The following is a 13,506-nucleotide window of genomic DNA, read 5'->3' on the forward strand; positions in this document are numbered from 1 at the left end:
GCTGATAAAGAAATTGAACAGTGCGGGCCCAAGGACCGAGCCCTGGGGGACTCCGCTGCCCACTTCCCCCAGGTCGAATATGACCCATCCACCATCACCCTCTGAGTGCAACCTTTCAGCCAATTAGCATTCCATATGACCGTGTAGGCATCGATGCCACAGTCAACTAGTTTTTTAATGAGGATGGGGTGAGAGACTGCCAAAGGCCTTGCTGAAGTCCAGAAAGACTACATCCACGGTGACACCTGCATCCAATGCTTTTGTGACCTGATTGTAAAAGGCAATCAGGTTGGTCTGACATGACCTGCCCCTAATGAAACCGTGCTGGTTGCCCCTGAGCATCATCCCCAATGCCAGCCCATCACAGATGTGCTCCTTGATGATCTTCTCAAAGAGTTTCCCCAGGATTGAGGTAAGACTGACAGGCCTATAGTTGCCCAGGTCCTCCCTCCTCCCTTTCTTAAAGATATCCAGAGTAGGTGATTGTACCACCTCTGGGGGGAGTCTACTCCAGACTCTGGACGCTCGAGTTGTAAAGAAGTTTTTCCTTATGTCTAATCTAAAGCAGTCTTCTAGAAATCTATGACCGTTAGTCCTAGTCTTTCCCTGGGGAGCCTTGGTGGACAGACATTCTCCCAGTTCCTGATATGTGCCCCTTATATACTTATAGGCTGCCACCAAATCCCCTCTGAGTCTTCTCTTCTCCAGGCTGAACAGACCCACGTCTCTCAGCCTCTCATCGTATGGCCTACTCTCCATGCCTCTAACCATATGTGTAGCCCTCCTTTGGACTCTCTTAATCCTCTTCCTGAAGTGTGGTGCCTAGAACTGGACACAATACTCCAGCTGCATCCTCGCCAAGGCTGAGTAAAGTGGGAGGATGACATCCTTAGTCTTCTCTGAGATGCATTGGTAGATGAATGCCAGTGTTTTGTTTGCTTGGCCAATTACAGCATTGCATTAGTGGCTCATGTTCATTCTGTGGTCTGTTAAGACCCCCAGGTCTCTTTCGGTTGTGGTGCTAGTAAGTGTAGCATTGCTGAACTTGTAAGCATGTTGTGAGTTGTTTCTCCCCAGGTAGAGCACCTTACCCTTCTTGATATTGAACATCATCAGGTTTGGATTCACGCACCTTACGAGTGTCCAGGTCAGCCTGTATCCTCAGCTCATCGTTCAGCGTGACTACAGTCCCCCATAATTAGGTGTCATCTGAGAACTTTGCCAGTCTGCTTTTAACATCTGAATCCAAATCTAAATCCAAGCAGTAGTGTGTGCCACCCAAAGCTAGAGTACAGTCTGTTGAGCACACTGCCAGAGCCACGCTCCGCTGCCGGCCATGCTCTGTGTGGCAGGATCACTGCTGCTGCAGCCCCAGGAGGCTCCCAGGACCCCACATAAGGCTGCTGGGGCTAGCCCAGTGCTGGCCTCAGCCTCCCCTACCCGACCCAGGGTAACTTGCCATGTGCCACAGTGCGTGTGACACAGGTGTGCCCCGGGGACAACTAGCAGTGGTACGGTGTGCACTGCTGCTAGTTGTCCCTGGGGAACCAAATGTTCACACATGTCTGGATATGGCTAATGAGAGCAGGCAGCATGAAGGAACTCTGATCCTTAGCATATTTGGATTTCCAGTCAAAGAACCTGGTAGGGGCATGGAAACAATGGAAGGAAGAACTGACCTTGTGCACACAGATGACTATGGCAGACAAGGATGAATAAATGAACATAAACCTTTTCCAGAGAAGTGAGTGCAACACTTTTACCTGATGGGCCCAACACATTAGAGTAGCTGATGAAGGCTTTTGATGAGTCCTGTGACCCCAGAGGAAATGAGACTGTGGAAAGATAATTCTTTTTCACCCAAAATCAAGATCTAGAAGAAGGAATACATACTTATGTTACAAAGCTGAAAACATTGGCATTAACACGTAATTTTAGAAATATAAGAGACTCCCTCATTAGAGACAAAATTATTTGTGGGACATCTGATCCTAAGATAAGGGAGAGGCTGTTGATAGGGGCTGATCTAATTCTAGACAAATGCCTCCAAATTTCAAGGGCAGCTGAATTATCTAAAGAAAAATCAAAACACTAGCAGGTGCAGAATCAGTATACAGAGTCAATTTAAGGGAACCCAGGAGACTAAAAGACAGGCCAACTGAGAATGTAGTCCTTCAGTTCTAGTGTTGGTACTATGGGAAGCAGTATGAAAGAAAGAGAAATGCCCAACTAACAAACAAAGATGCCTGGGCTGTGGGTAACAGAACCATTTTTTGTCCCAATGCTAAAACAACTCCAAAAGAAATAAACAATGGTATATGCAGTAGAGGAGGACACTGGATTTTTTATGAGGAACATGAAGTCTTCTCATTGACTTTAGCTGATCTAAATGTGCAGAACATGTATGCACTATAAAAAAAAAAGCTGCTACAACCATCTGCAACTATGTTAATGGAGCAGCAACCAGTCAGATTCCAGCTAGATTGCTAGCTACAGTCTAATTCCTGCAAAACTGCTCAGCAGTAATGCCAGATTGGAAGAATTTGAGAATACTGGTGATGTACAATTGAACAACTAAATGCAGACTATCAATAAAAAATCCATGGAACAGAAAACAACACTGCTTGGAATTCATAGTACTCAATACTAAACAGTGCCATCCATTGTTAAACAGTTGAACAGTGCAAGCCATGGATCTAATCTCACAACAACACCAATATCTGCCATATGAGGCAGGAGGGAAAAGCACAGCATGGGCTTGTTAGATGTTTTATGAGGGGCTATCCAGGACCATGATACTAAGCTGTGACAGTTTCTAAACAGGTGTAGAGAGCAGAATATGAAATTGAACTCAGCCAAGCTGAAGTTGAGGAGAACTGAGGTACCCTACTTTGGACACCTTGGACCTCTGATCTTGGACTCTGACCTGACTCTGAAATATCAAGGGCCATGAAGGAAGTGCCCAGACCAAAAGGTATGAATGCAGGCCAGCAATTTATGGCATGGATGTAGGCATGGATAACTATCTTTTCAGATTCTGTGCTCACTTCTCAAAGGTTTGTGAAACTTTGAGAAAGCTAATGCACAAGGAAGCAACAAAGGACTGGGCAGAAGCCCAGGAGGAGGCATTTGAAAGCATAAAGAAACTCATAAGCAAGGCACCAGTCTTGAAATATTACTACCCAGCAGAGCAACTACAGTGTGATTCCTCAGAAGGAAGCCTAGAAGCAGCAGCATTTGTGCAGAATCAGCAACCCATAGCATTTCCTAGCTGGGCCCTGCGAGATACAGAAAGAGGATATGCATAAATAGAAAAGGAACTCCTGGCTGTGCTCTTTGAAGTGGAGCAATTCTACCTATTTAGCTTTGGACAGAAGGTGGCTGTGCATTCTGAGCACAAACCACTAAAAAGCATTATGAAGAGGCCACTGCCGAGTGGACCAAAGTGACTACCATATGCGACACGTAGGACAGGTATGGGGGGGGCACGTGCCTCCCTGAGATTGGCCACTGCTGACACTGCCGCCAGCTGTGGGTGGTTGCTGCTTGTCACCACCCCCTCCCGCTTGCCACCAACACCACCACAGCTGCCTTTAGGCAGTCCCCGCTCGGCCCACCCTCACCACCGACATCACCGTGGCCACCTATGGGCAGTCCCTGCTCACCACTGCCACCACCACCTGTGGGCAGTCACCATGTCCTCCAAGCCTCAGGAGGCACGAGTTATTCGTGGTGACTACAACACATGTTATTGAGACTTCAGCACTATGATGTCTCCCACCTGTCTCCCACCCCATCCTCATTAAAAAACTAGGCAACTGTTGCATCGATGCCTACACAGTCAGATGGATTGCTAATTGGCTGAAGGGTCGTACTCAGACGGTGGCAGTGGACGGGTCATATTCAACCTGGGGGGAAGTGGGCAGCGGAGTCCCCCAGGGCTCGGTCCTTGGGCCCACACTGTTCAATTTCTTTATCAGCGATTTGGACGAGGGGGTGAAAAGTAACCTGTTCAAATTTGCTGATGATACCAAAATTTGGGGAGAGGTGGGCACACTAGTAGGGAGGGAAAGACTGCAGAAAGACCGGGATAGGTCGCAGGGGTGGGCTAACAAAAACAGGATGCGTTTCAATACAGACAAGTGCAGGGTGCTGCACTTGGGCAGTAGTAACCAGCAGCACACTTATAAGATGGGAAACTCCCTTCTTGAGAGCACAGAGGCAGAAAGGGATCTTGGAGTCATCATTGACTCCAAGATGAACATGGGCCGACAATGTGAGGTCACGGTTGGCAGGCCTAATTGGACCGTATCATGCATCCACTGGTGCATCTCAAGTAGGTCCAAGGAGGTGATCCTCCCCCTCTACGCGACACTGGTCAGGGCGCAGTTGGAGTACTGTGTCCAGTTCTGGGCACCCCACTTCAAGAGGGATGTGGACAACATTGAGAGGGTCCAGAGGAAGGCCACCCGCATGATCCAGGGACAGCAGGGCAGACCCTACAATGAGAGGCTATGGGACCTGAACCTGTTCAGCCTTCACAAGAGAAGGCTGAGGGGGGACCTGGTGGCTGTCTATAAACTCACTAGGGGGAACCAGAAGGGTTTGGGGGAAACCTTGTTTCCCCTAGCGCCCCCCGGGATAACAAAGAATAATGTCCACAGGTTGTTGGAGAGTAGGTTTAGATTAGACCTCCATAGGAACTACTTCATAGTTAAGGCAGCTAGGATCTGGAACCAACTTCCAAGGGAAGTGGTGCTGGCTCCTACCCTAAGTGGCTCAATGGCTACCTGGTTGGGGTCACTTGAGCCCAGTTTCCCTCCTGCCCAGGCAGGGGGTCGGACTTGAAAATCTACAAGGTCCCTTCTGACCCTACTTCTATGATTCTATGTGAGCATCAGGTACTGTCCAGGGAAGTCACTGATAGAAGTAGATGCTCTGAGTGTGGCTTATCTTCTACAGTACATTGCATGTGGCTCTATAGAACAGGAAATCAAATCTATGAATGTGCTTCAATACCTCCCTATCTCCAAAGGGTGTCTCCAGCAAATATGAGAGCACAAAGAATTGCATAAATGACTATAAGCTACAATAAGAGTCATACTCTAGGAGTGGCCAGATAGCAAGGAACAAGTGCCCCATGAATTCATTCCCTGCTGGTAGGTTAGGGATGAACTATATGCACAAGATGGGATCTTTTCTAAAAATGACAAAGCAATAATCCCTACCAATCTTATCATGAAAAGAATAATGCTTTGCACCTGTGAATAGAAGTATGCTAGCAGTGAGTCCATGAGTGGATCTACTGGACAGGCATGAATTCCCAGTATGAGGTATGTAAAGAGCATGGGATAAACAACAGAAGGAGATGCTGCAGCTTCATGAAATCCAAACTTGATCTTGGGAAAAGGCTGGGACAGACCTGTTTGTGTTCAACGATAGACACTATAATGTCACAGTACATTATTACTCCAATTTCAGGGAGGTGGACTGTCTGTCAAACAAGAACAGTAATCAGGAAGCTGAAGTCACATTTTGTCAGGTATGGCCTCAAACAACCAAAGATTAGCACATACCAATGCAATAATTTTTTTGTTCTCTTTTCTATTTTTTGATTTTTGTTTGTTTTGTTTTGCTTATTACAAGGAGAGGTATAACAACTCATACAGCTCTTCCTAAAATGGAGGGAGGGTTCTCATTGTTAAATGTAGACTTCTTATACAATACATATGAAGTTTGCAAAGTCTGATCTGAGCAGGTTTTTTCAAGTTAATTTTTTATGAGATACTTTTGGTCTTTTTTCACAACAGGAATTTTAACCAAACATTTCCAAATTTTCAGAATCCTCTTTTGAAATTTGTTGAAGACATACTTATATAGAAAACAGTCTTACTGCTTGCTGTTCAATATTTAATCTCTTTTAAAATGGTCTTCTTTGGGGGGGGGTGGGAGAGGGGTCTGAGTTTTTTGGAGGGAAGGTTGAGTTTTGGGGGATTTGGGTTGGGGTTGCTTGTATGGTCACTTTTGATCCTTGGATATATAAGAAAGGGAATATTAGTAGCAACGGAGAAGTTGATATTGCTGCTGTTATATGGAATTTATGAGATCTATGCTGAAATGCCATATCCAGGTTTGGTGCTAATGGACAACATGCTTTATAGTTAGAGACTAAGGAAGTTCAATCTTTTTGGTGTAGCCAAGAGAAGGTTAAGAACTGATTTGACCATGGGTTTACAATCACCTACACTGGGAAGAGATTTCTGAAAGAAGAGATCTCTTTAATATCGTCATCATCATCAACAATTCCTTACAGTCGAAGATGATTCCTTTCCATGATTGCCTTATCTGTGGGTCTGAAGATGGCTGACAAGTCCAGTCTGGGATCAACAGACTCTGTTGCAACTTGGGCACATGTTTCTCTGTGGGGTGGGTGGCTCTTGATTCTTGATTTGGTCTGCGACACGCTGTTTTTGCTATTCCTTTTTTTCCATCTTCTGTTGTCATTTAGTTTCAAAGTACTGAGATCCTTGCAGCAAACTCTTCCTCCATTTGAGGTGGTCCTGGGTGATAGTGGAGTTGAACATCTGGATGACGTGGCCCACTGAAGTTGATATCAGATGATCATTGCCTCAATGCTCATGGTGTTTGCTTGAGAAAGGACACTAATGTTGGTGCACCTGTCTTCCCACTGGATCTGAAGGATCTTCTGTAGGCAGCATTGATGGTACTTCTCCAACAGGTTTAGGTGTCTCCTGTACATTGTCTACATTTCTGCTCTGTACAGTATGGTAGGGATCATGACTGCCTGATAAACCATGAGCCTTGGTTTCAAATCTGATGTCACAATCTTTGAACAGCTGTTTTCTCAGGCATCCAAAGGCTGCACTTACACATTTGGGTGATGTTGGATTTCTTCTTCGATGTCAGCCTTCTGCAAGAGATGGCTTCTGAGCTACGGGAAATATACAGCATTCTTCAGAGTCATTAAACCATTAAAAGGCTTAACAACCTGTAATGGCTGGATTCCAAAGCTAGACAAATTTAAACTAGAAATACAATGAGGGTAATTAACCAGTGCAACAATTTACCTAGGGATATGTTGAATTTTCTGTCACCTGAACTCTTGAAATCAGCAAGCTGTTGTTCTAATTAAAGTTGTGATTTGATTCAGGCATGACTGGGTGAGTTTCTGTGGCCTATGTTATAGAAGAGGTCAGACCAGCTGATGATACAGGTGTAACAGGGCTCATCTCCAGGGGTGGCTGCACGGCCCCTGGAGGCTCCTCAGCTCTTGTCAGGCTGGCTCTCTTTGGGTAATCTCCCCTTCTCCTTTCCTGCCATGCCTTAATTAAATGATGCTTTTAGAAAAGGGAGGCTACTCCAGGGCTTCCCAAGTCAGATCTCCTCTGATGAACACAGGTGTCCTTGCTCATTTCCTTAAAGGCTAATTACATAGGCCCTGTCTTCCCCAATACACATATGCCCATGCCTCACAGATGTTAGTAATTCCTCTCTCTCTATCTTTCTCTCTGCCATTCCTAACAACCCTCTTGGGCTACAGGCCCCCTGGTCCTGCTGACACGTGCCCCTCCTGGGTGCATGTCAGCCCTTCTTGGGCTATACGGTCTCCTTGGCACCCTCAGTCTCTGCCTGTGACCCCTGGTCTTTGGCCCCTCTCTCTGGGCTCTAGCCTCATTCCTAGGCAGTTGAGACTTATGGAGTCCCCTGGCCCCACCAGTCTCCAGCTGTGGCTCTCTTCAGTCTTTGCCCCTGTCTCTAGGTTGTGGTCCCGCTCCTGGGTCAGTGAAACCTTCAGGCCTCCTGGCCCTGCTTACACTCATTCCTCCTGGACTACAGACTTCCAAGGTCTCTGGCCTTGCTTACACTTGTCCCTCCTGGGCTCTGGCCTTAGTCCCAGTGAGTTGAGTCCCCCAGCTAGAGATGTGAAGGCCCGGAAAAGCCCCTCAGAATAATTCAGGAATTTTTTTTTTTTTCTGAGTACTTTTTTTGTTTTGTTTTTTTTCCTGAAAAATTGGAAAAATTGAAAATTGTTGGAAAAATTTAAAAAATCTCCTATGAAATATTTTCTTTTAGAATGATGATAAATGTTTAAGACAAGCTGTTCATATATTGCTACACTTTACTCCCCAAAAACGTTTTCTAATAATAATGTAATAGGAAGACTTTTATGTAAGACTATCTACAGTATCAGATTATTAAAATTCCTGTACACCGAGGACAAGCAGTACAGTACAACTCTCAAATGCAAGAGCAAGATGCATTTCTGCCCCCAGGGGGCACTGCCATTTTCACAAGAGAAGGAAGAAGGATTCAGTTCCTTCTTCGCTTGTGGACTTCCTCTATTGTTGACTTTTGATCTAGGGGTTGGTGGATCTGCTCCTGTCCTCCTGACTAGGCCTCAAAGGACTGGGAGTGGACACTGGCAGCGGCATCCATTCATTCCTGTAGAGATGAGAAACAAGGAGCTTACTGCCCTGCTTGCTCAAAAGCCTCAGAAGAGGAGACAGAGTAAGTCTAAAGATTTTGAAGTTGGAAGGAACCTGCCTCCTCCTGGCCCTGTGACTGAGATCCACAGAAATGCAGAAGCAGCACAAAGGAGCTGAAAGAAAGTATATTTCTTTATTGAAAGGTAAGAGTTTAAATTTCTTTGAATTCAGTATATTAAACTATATTTTAGCTGCATTAGTATATTTTCATAACCTATGTAATTCATAATTGAATTCCTACTAATCTGATGTTTTGTGACAAATCACCCAACCTTAGCAGTGAGGTGAGGCCTGCAGGGCAGGGAAGTTGTTCACAGTTAACTCTGAGGAGGCCTCTCTTCCATTCATTACTAAATTTGTATATGCTGTAGCTCAGTGTTTATATATGCAAGCTAGCCACTAAATTACATTTTTCTTTTTTCTCTCTCAGCAAAATGGTGCGACCAACTTCTAGCATATGGAAGCATTTCCACACTGCAAGTTATTCTGAGAAAAAAAATGTGATTTGCAAATACTGTCAAATTAAATATGCATTTCCTTCCATTCATTACTAAATTTGTATATGCTGTAGCTCAGTGTTTATATATGCAAGCTAGCCACTAAATTACATTTTTCTTTTTTCTCTCTCAGCAAAATGGTGCGACCAACTTCTAGCATATGGAAGCATTTCCACACTGCAAGTTATTCTGAGAAAAAAAATGTGATTTGCAAATACTGTCAAATTAAATATGCATTTCCAAATGCTACTAGGATGACCAAACACATCCTTGTATGCAGAGCCGAGCTGAGCAGGGTGCAGGGCCCTGCCCTCACCCCAATCCCATGTGCCCTGGATGTGAAGAAGGCATGCAGGGGGCAGGGGAATAGTGAGCGGCAAAGCCAGCAACGGTGGTGGCACAGAGTTGCCACAGCCACTCTTCTTGGTTCCGCAGGGCCCCCAAAAATGCGGGGCCTGGGGCAGTTGCCCTGTTTCACCCTCCCATCCCCAGGACAACCCTGCTTGTATGTAAGAAGTGTCCTGCAGACATTAAAAAATCCTTCATGGGTATAAGTGAGGAGGAGGTAGATCATGATGATGAAAGTGCAGGTAGCTCGTCCAATGTTCTCAATGCAGAAGTCCTCCTACCGCTGCTGCTTCTTCTTCTATAACATCAGCATCACAAAGGGTTGCCCAGTCAACATCCTCAAGTAACCAAATATTGCAACCAACTGTAGACAAAAGACTCTCAATAGCTTTATTTGTAGACAAGATGACACCTGAAGATCAGGAAAAAATTGACCAAGCTCTTGCAAGAGCAGTATATTCTTCCGGGACACCATTGTCAATAACTGAAAATGCATACTGGCAGGAAGCTTTTAAATTACTAAGACCATCATACTATTTGCCCAGCAGATATTCTTTGAGCAAGCCTCTTTTAGAGCCAGAATATGAACGTGTAATGCAATCAGTGCAAGGAAAAATCAATGAAGCACTGCATCTTGCAGTACTTACAGATGGATGGACAAATGTGCAGGGAGAAGGAACTTTGTGATAACAATACCTCAACCAGTTTTTTACAGAAGCATTCAAACAGAAGAAAACAGGCATACTGTAAAGTATATCAGTAGTGAAATATGTGAAGTCCTACAGGAGATTGGGAGTGGTAAAGTATTTGCTTTGCTGACTGACAATGCAAGTAACATGAAAGCAGCATGGGAAATCATAATGGATAAATATCCACATATCACTGCAATAGGATGTGCATCCCATGAGCCAAACTTGCTTCCTAGTGACATCATGAAGTTGGACACTCTGCAAAAGATATATAGGAGAGGAAAAGAAGTTATAAAACACGTAAAAGCTACTCGTATTGTAGCTGCAGGCTTTAAGAAGAAGCAAGAAGAAAAAACTGCAAAGAATAAAATAGTGACACTCAAACTCTGTAGTAAAAGTAGATGGGGTGGAGTGGTGATCTCATTTGAAAGTTTACTAAAAAACAAAGAAGCTCTTCAAGAAAAAGTAATAACTGAGGATCTTAAAGTGCCCAGAAGTGTAAGGGACACTGTATTTGATGAGGATGTCTTCTGGGTTCAGCTGGAGAACTCTCTGAAGATTCTAAAGCCAATTTCTTCAGCAATCGCTACATCTGAATCAGGTAGTGCACTTTTGTCAGACATGCCTTACCAAATGGCCCAGATAAAATCAACTGTTTTTGAGAATCTAAGTGTATCTCCACTTACAAGTACAGAAGAAAGAAAAATGAAAGACTTTATTAACAGATGGGAAGAATTTTGTTGCCAGTCAATTCATGCTGTTGCAAATCTCTTGGATCCAAGATTTGAAGGCAGAAATGTTAGTGATGATAGCACTGATCCTGCATTTGACTGGATTACAAAATAAGCAACACACTTAGGACTTCATGTTGGAAAGGTATTTCAAACATTGCAGAATACAAAACATCTTCAGGTATTTGGTCCAGGAATGCAATCTGGGACACTGCCAAGCATATCCCTCCTGCAACATGGTGGCAAGACCTTTGTACAACACAGCCTCTGACTCTTCTTGCTTCTCGCCTGCTTCAGATTCCTCCATCTTCTGCAGTATGTGAAAGAAACTGGTCTATGTTTGGAAATACTGACACCAAATCAAGAAATAGACTAACATGTGAACGAGTAGAGAAGCTTGTCTCAATTTGGGCAAACCTTCAGTTTTCAGAAGTCCATGAAGATGATAAAAATGAAGAATCACAAGAAGCAAAAACTGCTGATAGTGATAGCTCAGAAAATGAAACCAACAGTTTAATGTAGCAAAATTTGTATTCAATGAGTCTTGGGTTTTTTCCTTTTCTTCTCAGCTCTTTTTCTAAAAATGAGTGCTTTCTGTATCTGCTTAACACTCTGGAAGAGACTAAGTCCAGAATACATAATAACTTTCTTTGTTTTACTATAACGTTGATGGTTTCTTCTATTTTCAACTTTAATTTTTGCCTGCTTCTCATAAACTGGCAAAAACTAAGAGATGCTAAGTTCCTTAGAGTACAGCAGCTTGTAGCTCTATTTGTAACAAAAATTAAAAACATTTTAAAGTAAATTCAATTAGTAAATTTGTAATTATTGTCTGAATACATTATACTTTTAAATTTAATAAATATACCAAACATGAGCAAACCAAGTTATACATAATGCATTTTATATTCTTAAAGTAGCAAAGTGAATTTAGATCTATAAAGGGTGCTAAGAAAATAAGTAATGCATATATTTCAATTTCCCCCCAAATTTCTGTTTTTTCCAACAACAACAACAACCCCCCCACCCCGGGAAAAAAATGGTTTAATTCCATGGCTTCAAAATTTCTGGAAATTTTACATCTCTACCCCCATGTCATACCTGCATTCTTAGCCCCACCTGGGGTTCATGCCCTTCCACTGTGTTAACACTTCCAGCTCCACCCTTGCTTTCTCATCCCCTCCTGGGCTCAAACTCTCTCCCTCTGAGCCCTAGGCCCTCTATTCCATGTTTTGCCTCCTTACTGCAAGGCCTTCTCCTCCCCTTAGTCCCTTCCTCAAACCTCCAGTTCAGATATTAACCAGAAGCCCTGCTGCCCAGTAGCTCCTCTCTCCATGACTCTCAAGGCTAGACTGCCTGCCCAGCTTTAGCTCCTTTAAGTGATGTGACTCCTAACTGCCTCCTGGGACACCTGCAGGCTGCTTCTCAGGCAGCCTGCCTTCTCTTAAAATAGCAGGAGCACCAAACCTCCTGCTACAATGAGTTACTTCAGTCACCCTGACATCAGCTGGGAGGGCAATACAGCAGTGCACAGGCAATCTAGGAACTTTTTGGAGAGTTTTGGAGACAACTTCCTGGTACAAGTGTTGGAGAGACCAACTAGGGGTCATGCTCTTCTTGACCTGCTGTTCACAAACAAGGAAGAATTGGAGGGGAATTTAGAAGTGGATGGAAACTTGCGCAGCAGTGACCACAAGATGATTCAGTTCAGGATCCTGACAAAAAGAAGAAAAGAGAGCAGCAGAGTGTCAGCCAACATGGCTTTGTTGCTGGAAGGTCTTGCCTGACCAGGTGACTCATTGCCTGGACAAGGGAGATAAGGTTGATGTCATATACCTGGATTTCAAGAAAGCTTATGATTGGTCTCCCATGATGTCCTCATGGTCAAGCTGGAGAACTGTGACCTTGACCATCTCATGTTTTGATGGCTGGGGAACTGGTTCTGGAATCAGATCCAAAATGTATTAGTTGATGGGAGAAAATCAATATGGCACGAGGCAACCAGTGGTGTCCCTCAGGACTCAGTACTTGGGCCAGTACTCTTCAATATCTTCATTAATGATCTGGATTTGGGCATCAGATGTGGACGGGCTGGTTGCATTTTAAAAAAACCTTAATGGCTACGTCCACACATGCAAGTACATGCGCTTGCAGCAGCTCAAATAGAAGTGGTGCAAATTTGAGCCGGGGCTTTTTGGACATGCACTTTGTTATGGAGCAAATTGTGCCACTTGGGGTGCCTGTGCTGTCCTCAGCAGTATAAAAAGCTGCCCTGGCAAGTAACTCAGGGCTATTCGCTCTCAGGAACTTCTGGGGTCCAGGCAATTGGTACCTGAGGACACTACCCCTTGTGCCAGCTGGACTGCTGCAGCAGCCTGGAGAGTTCCCTGCACCCTTTACCCACTGCAGCAGTCTGGCAGTGGGGGCTGCTGCCTGGCTATGACCTGCTGCGTACCTGCCAGACTGGGATAAGGCATCTGCCCCTCTGGGCCAGCTGCCAGTGGGCTGTGACTGCAGGGTTGGCCTCTGTGTGGCACTACTGCCATGTGTGCCCCCTGCCTGGCCACCTGGGCAACTATCACCCAGAAGATGTTCCAGGTGTGACGGCCTGCTTTGTACTATCAAAGTATGTCCTCCTGGCTCCATTTGACCAGGAGGTCAGCCACAGCCAGCTGGGCCCAAGGTGCCAGCTCTGAGCAGGCAGGGTCCTGCCACTGGCCTCCCTCGCAGGGAT

The sequence above is a fragment of the Alligator sinensis genome, unplaced genomic scaffold, assembly GCF_000455745.1.
Source record: "Alligator sinensis unplaced genomic scaffold, ASM45574v1 scaffold560_1, whole genome shotgun sequence".
Lineage (NCBI taxonomy): Eukaryota > Metazoa > Chordata > Crocodylia > Alligatoridae > Alligator > Alligator sinensis.